Source organism: Corvus brachyrhynchos, unplaced genomic scaffold (assembly GCF_000691975.1).
Source record: "Corvus brachyrhynchos isolate BGI_N302 unplaced genomic scaffold, ASM69197v1 scaffold47, whole genome shotgun sequence".
In the NCBI taxonomy this organism is placed as follows: Eukaryota; Metazoa; Chordata; class Aves; order Passeriformes; family Corvidae; genus Corvus; species Corvus brachyrhynchos.
This window is the reverse complement of record NW_008239292.1, coordinates 1,634,856-1,641,650: the sequence shown is the minus strand read 5'-3', so window position 1 is coordinate 1,641,650 and position 6,795 is coordinate 1,634,856.

The following is a 6,795-nucleotide window of genomic DNA, read 5'->3' as shown; positions in this document are numbered from 1 at the left end:
CAACCTGGGGCCTGGAGGCACCTGTCCGGCCACACTGGGGCCTGGAGGTCACTGTCCAGTCAAACTGGGGCCTGGAGGTCACTGTTCTGTCCAACTGGGGCCTGGAGGTCACTGTCCGGCCAAACTGGGGCCTGGAGGTCACTGTCCAGTCTGGGAAGAAACCTGGGAGCGGGACCAGGGCCGTGCCAAAGGCCCTGGCGGCTTCCCCGGGATCTTTCTGCTCCAAATATCCCGAAATACCCCGGGAGCTGCTGCTTGTGGGGCTGGCTCAGCTCCTGGGGCTGTCCCTGGCAGCGAGGACAGGAGGCAGCTCCATGGAAAAGCCCCTGGGGGCTCCCCTGTAGCAGGGAAAAGGAGGGATTTTGCCATTCCCACCCATTCTGGAAAGTCAGGAATGTCCTGGCAGGGCAGGGCAGGGAGCTGCTCCTTGGAAAAGCCTCTTGTGTCCCAGAGCTCCAGGAGCATTTGGACAACACCCTCAGGGACAGGCTGGGATTTGGGGTGTCCTGAGCAGGGCCAGGAGTTGGGTTGATGATCCCTGTGGGCTCCAGAGCTCCAGGAGCATTCAGACGATGCCCTCAGGGATGCACAGGGTGGGATTTGGGGTGTCCTGGGCAGGGCCAGGGGTGGGACTCGGTGATCCTTGTGGGCTCCAGAGCTCCAGGGCTGTTTGGACAAGGCCCTGAGGCACAGGCTGGGATTTTGGGGTGTCCTGAGCAGGGCCAGGAGTTGGGTTGATGATCCCTGTGGGCTCCAGAGCTCCAGGAGCATTCGGACAATGCCCTCAGGCATGCACAGGGTGGGACTGTCGGGATCATCCAGTGCGAGGCCAGGAGCTGGACTGGATACCCCGTCCCTGGAAGCGTTTCCGCGTCCCTGGAAGCATTTCCCCCGTGCCTGGAAGCATTTCCTGGTCCCTGGAAGCATTTCCCCGTCCCTGGAAGCGTTTCCCGGTCCCTGGAAGCATTTCCCCATCCTTGGAAGCGTTTCCCCATCCCTGGAAGCGTTTCCCCGTTTCCCCGTCCCTGGAAGCGTTTCCCCAGTCCCTGGGAGCGTTTCCCCAGTCCCTGGAAGCGTTTCCCCATCCCTGGAAGCGTTTCCCCGTTTCCCCATCCCTGGGAGCGTTTTCCCATCCCTGGAAGCGTTTCCCGGTCCCTGGGAGCGTTTCCCCGTTCCCCCGTGCCTGGAAGCGTTTCCCCGTTTCCCCATCCCTGGAAGCGCCCAGGGCCGGGCTGCCCGTGGCTCTGACAGAGCTTTGGGGCTGGCAGCCGGGTGATTTTATTTTCCAACTCCCTCAGCCCCAAACCCCGCTGCGATTTCAGCTTCCCTTTCCCCCCCCTCCCCTCTCCGTGGGCGATTCCCCATCGCCGCCTCCAAACTTGCGCGTACCCAAAGGGGTCGGTCCCGTTCAAAACCCTCCTCCCACAGCTCTGTCCTTGTCCCGCCCCTCTCAATACCATCCCTGCACAACTGATGTTTGTAGATGATGGGTGAGGCAGTGATGTCTCAGGGAGCTACACTGCCTTGGGCTATGATCTCATAAGTTAAGCAGGGTTGGGCCTGTTTGTTTTTGGATGGGGACTTAGAAGGAGAAGTTGATTGCTACAGTCAATTTGACTTGGTAATTCAGAAGGTGGTGCTCTTCCCCCTGGGTAGCACAGGTTGTTGTTTTTTTTGTTTTTTTTTTTTTTTTGTTTTTTTTTTTGGTTTATTTCCTCCTCTTCCTTCTCCTTCTCCTCCTCCTCCTCCTCCTCAAGCCCGTGGGGATTGGACCGTGAATGTAGAGTTTAACCGGTTCCTGCTCACACTCCAAGAATTTGGGAAAATTCTGTTTGGAAAAAGAAAAACAACAGCGACAGCAAAACAAAAAAAATTTATCAGCGATTCTGCAGAAAAGAGAGAGAGAGAGAGAAAGAAAAAAGTACAAAAATATTAAAAAAAATCAAAAAAAAGAGAGAGAAAAATCTGTAAATATGATAGTAATAAAATAGAGCATAACAAAACTGTGAAACTTCCTCAAGCCTTGTCAGTGGTTAAAATATTTAACACCCCCCTCTCCCCTTTCCTGACACTCTTATTGACAGATGTTCTGTTTTTTACACCCTCCCTCCCTTCCTCCCCCCAATAAAAAAGAGGAAACCAGGGGTTTTTAGGTCAGTGGAGAGTCTGGGGCAGGAGTGGGGCCTCAGCCTTGTGTGGAACAGGTCACTGGGCCAGGCAGGTGTGGATTCACAGAGTCTGTGCAAGGTTTTGGGGAGATGTCCCTGCAACCCCCCCACCCCAAGGATAGTAGGGTTCCCCCTTTCCCTTTTGTGTTACCTCTCGGCAAAAAAAAAAATTCCCACAAAAAACCAGAAAAAAAAACCAACCCCAAAACCCCCCAAAACCCCCCTGTTCTGTTGCTCTTGGGTTCCCCCCTTCCCCTGTCGGTCCCACTCGCTGATGTCCTTCGTGGAGAGATCGGGATTGTAAAGGAAACACCTCTCACAGCCACATTAAAGAGAGAAAGGTTCGTGCAGTTTGATTTCTTTTTCATTTCCTCCAGCCCCCTCTCCCCGTGTGCGCAGCGAGGGCACCTGGGGCTGCCCTGGCCTCGCTTCCCAGAGGATCCAGCTGCTCCCAGCTCCTCCTGTCCGGAGCTTCTCCCCTTCCTTTCCCTGATGTTGGTGGGAAATTTGATTCAGAAGCCTTAAATGAGTGATGATGATGATGATGATGAAGTCCAAGCTGTGCCATCATTCCCCCCCAAAGCAGCGTGGCCCTACTAACCAGCCACCCTCTAACAGACAAAGGTTGGAGTTCCAGCTTTTTTTTTTGTTGGTTTTTTTGGGGTTTTTTTTTTTTTGGTTTTTTTCCTTTTTTTTCCCCTTCCCCCTTTTCTTATTTCCTTAAACAGGAATTCGTATTTGGTGTGGCTTAACTGTTGATTTTTCAGAAGGTCATCAGATTTAACTTGTCAGATTGCTTCCCTGAGACATTTTTGTGCTATTGTTTAAAAAAAGAAAAGACTTCAAAAAAAAACCCACAAAAACCCAACAAAAAATTTAAAAAAACCAACAAAAACCCAACAAAAATACTACAAAGCAACAACAAAAAAAGATTTAAAACAGTTGGCGTTAATAAAAATGTCAATGTGAAATTCACGTCCTCACCTTGTGTTCTGTTGGAGCCTGAAAGGACCCAAAGCTGGGTTTAGTTGGAGCCTGAAAGGACCCAAAGCTGGGTTTATTTGGAGCCTTAAAGGACCCAAAGCTGGGTTTATTTGGAGCCTGAAAGGACCCAAAGCTGGGTTTAGTTGGTGCCTTGAAGGACCCAAATCTGGATTTACTTGGAACCTGAGAGGACCCAAAGCTGGGCGTATTTGAAGGCTGAAAGGACCCAAAGCTGGGGTTTTTTGGAGCCTTAAAGGACCCAAAGCTGGGTTTACTTGGAGCCTGAGAGGACCCAAAGCTGGGTTTACTTGGAGCCTGAGAGGACCCAAAGCTGGGTTTATTTAGTGCCTGAAAGGACCCAAAGCTGTGAGGGGACAGCAGAGGCCAAGGTGTCGTTTACAGGACCCCTCCTGTGCCACCAGGGGTAGGGCTTAGCCCAGCCCGTGAGCAGAGCCTGTGTAATCCGAACTAAAACCACCCTCAGGTGCTCCAGAACTGCCCAGGACAGGATTTAGCAGAGACAAGAAAGATAAATAAAAATGAATTGTGACCCCAAAAATTTGTCTTAAACAGCGCAAAGTCGAGGCAACAACATTGTGGAAGTGCTTCCAGGGCAGGGAAACACCCCAAAACCGGGAATTTTGAGGCACAGAGCTCTTGCCCGGCTCCATCCCCGAGGCTGGAGCTGGGAAAAAGCCTGGCTTAGGAATTGTGCGTGCCCTGAGCCGGGGCTGAGCGGCGTTTCCCTGCTGTCAGCACCCAGCCCTGGCCCCAGACTAAGCCGCTTTCCCTTCTGCTCCCTGCACACCGACAAACGAAAATAACCCCGGAGCGCCCCGGGCTCGGGGGATCCCGCTCGGGCCTCCCACAAAGCCCGGGAGAGGCACAGAAACAACAGCAACCGTGAGCAAACCATGAGGCTGGGCCTGGCCTCTTGTGCAGGCCCTGAGAGCAGTTTAATTCCCAGCTAAAGGAATTTTGGGATTTCTCCTTTCCCATAGGACGTCTTTAGAGGCGAAGTGATGCCGGGGAAAAGGGCAGGACAAGGACAGAGGAGTTTTTGGGGGTGAGGAAAGGGCTGGGCCCGGCTGCTCAAGCAAACTCCTCTCAGGGCCTAATTCCCAATGGAAGGAGTTTTGGGATTGGCTGTTCCATAGGAAATCTTTCTTTTTATCGCTGGAGGCAAAGTGATGCTGGAGAGAGGGGCAGGACAAGGACAGAGGGGTTTTTGGGGGTGAGGAAAGGGCTGAGATGGGGCTCAGGGGGCGATTGATTAACGAGGGGATTGTGGAGCACCCTGGGACACTGCGACCTGTCCCTGCCTATGGATGAGCTTTAAGCTCCTTCCCACCCAAACCATTCCATGATTCCGTGATTTTGCCCACAGGATTTGGAAGCGTTCCCTGGGGCTGAGAGTCCCCAGCAGGGACACCTGAGGGATACAACGAGGGATCCACCGGATCCATCCATGTCTGAAGAGCCCCTGCTCTGTCCCTCCTCCCCTTCCAGGCAGTTTCTGTGTCAAATCTCGGCTAAAAATCCCAAATCTGTGGTTCCAGTGGGGTCCCTCACTCCTGCTCCAGGTTTATTCTGGAAATGGGAGCCATCCCAGCTTTCCCAGCAGCACCGGGAGGGTTCATGTCCCTCCTGTCACTGGGGACCGATGACAGAATCCCGACTCCTGCTCCCAAAACTGAGCTGAAAATCCCTTTTGGAACAGGATTCAGCTTCCTGCAGGCATTTTTTGGGAGCATCTCCCTGCCCAGGAAGCAGCAGAGTTGTTCCAAACCAAACTCTGTGTGTTGCTGTCACCTTCCCCTTCCTCCCGTTCCTCACATTTTTCAGATAAACTCACGGAAAAATGGATCAAAGCCACATCCACCACTGGGTTTGGAGGAGAGGATGCTCAGAGATCCACGAGGGATTCTTTTAAGGGTTAATTCATATTTTTTAATCATTTCTGGGGGGAAAATTCCTTCTCTCAGCAGTCAAAACAATGAAAGTGGCTGAAATCTGATGGGCTGTGACTGGGAGCTGAGACAAAACCAGTTTGACACTGAGCCAGCCTGGAAGGTTCAGGCACCTGCTCCAAATAAGCTGGAAATTGAAGTGTTTGGACTCTTTTTGGGACCTCTCCATTCCTAAATCCCTGTGTGAGCTCTCCAAAGCAGCTGGGAAAAGGTGGGGTTTGTCAAAAATACATCATAAAAATGCACCTTTCTGTGCGAAATCATTGATTTTTGCAAGGCTCTCACACGGGGTGGGATATTGTTCAGTCTGCCAGGGAAAAAGCTGCCAGGCGGATGTGGAAGCAGCTGGGAAGAAAAAAGAAGTTTGGGAATTCGGTTTTTGCTTGGAACTGCATTAATCCCTCGTGCTCCTCATCCAGGGACCTCCAGGAAGAAGCGGGTCTGGATTTGTCCCCATTTTAAAATATGAGGCTCCAGGCACAAAATGAGAATTCCGGGATTGTCCTGCAGGCCCCTGGCAAAGGTGGGGCTGGAATCTTGGAATTTGGGTCTCCGGAGCCCCGGCGCTCCAGGCTGTCCCTGTAACCTGGATTTTGGGGGGAATGATGGATATCCCCTGTAACCTGGATTTCTGGGGGGAATGATGGATATCCCCTATAATCTGGATTTTTTTCAGGGAATGATGGATATCCCCTGTAACCTGGATTTTTGGAGGGAATGATGGATATCCCCTATAATCTGGACTTTTTCAGGGAATGATGGATATCCCCTGTAACCTGGATTTTTGGGGGGGATGACGGATATTCCCATGTGGGCGAACCCATTTCCCCAGCAAGGAGTAAAACCAGCCCTCAGGGCCGGCACGAGCTCTGCTCCACGGGATTTCCGCAGGGAACGGCTGGAGCTCGTGGGAAATCGCTGGTGGTTTGGGATGGGGAGCCCTGCAGGCACCACGGACCTGTCGGGCTGCTTTGCCTCATTTCCAGCTGCATCGGGGAGGGAACTTTCCTGGATTTGGCCCCACGGGAGGAAACTCTGGAAGCTGCTCCTCCTCTGCGTGCCCTGGGCTTGGGAAGCACCTGGAGCCCGGGAGCTGCCTCGTAGCCCGTGGATAAAGGCAGCTGTTTGCAGCTGGAATGGGAATGTTGGGGTCAGCTGCTGCCAGGGGTTTCTTGCTCAAGGGGTTTTTCCCCTGCTGAGGATCAGATCACGGAATCCTGGAATGGTTCGGGTGGGAAGGGACCTCAAATCCCACCCAGTGCCACCCCTGCCATGGGCAGGGACACCTCCCACCGTCCCAGGCTGCTCCAAGCTCATCCAACCCAGCCTTGGGCACTGCCAGGGATCCAGGGCCAGCCACAGCTTCTCTGGGAATTCCATCCCAGCCCCTCCCCACTCTCCCAGGAAGGAATTCCCTCCCCAAATCCCGTCTAACCCTTCCCTCCGGCAGCGGGGCTCCCCCTTCTCCTCCTTCCCCCCGCCCGCATTCCATCGGATCCCGTTTCTGGAGCGCATCCCTTTCCCGGGAAACCAGAATCCTTTGGGAGCGAGGGATGATTGAGGCGCGTGCGGGTGCCGGCAAGGGCCGAGCGCGGCGCTCCCCGGCCCGGGGCGGTGCTCGCCTCTCCCAGCGCTCATCCCGGCGCTTCCCGGTGGCTCCACCCCCGGGGGGG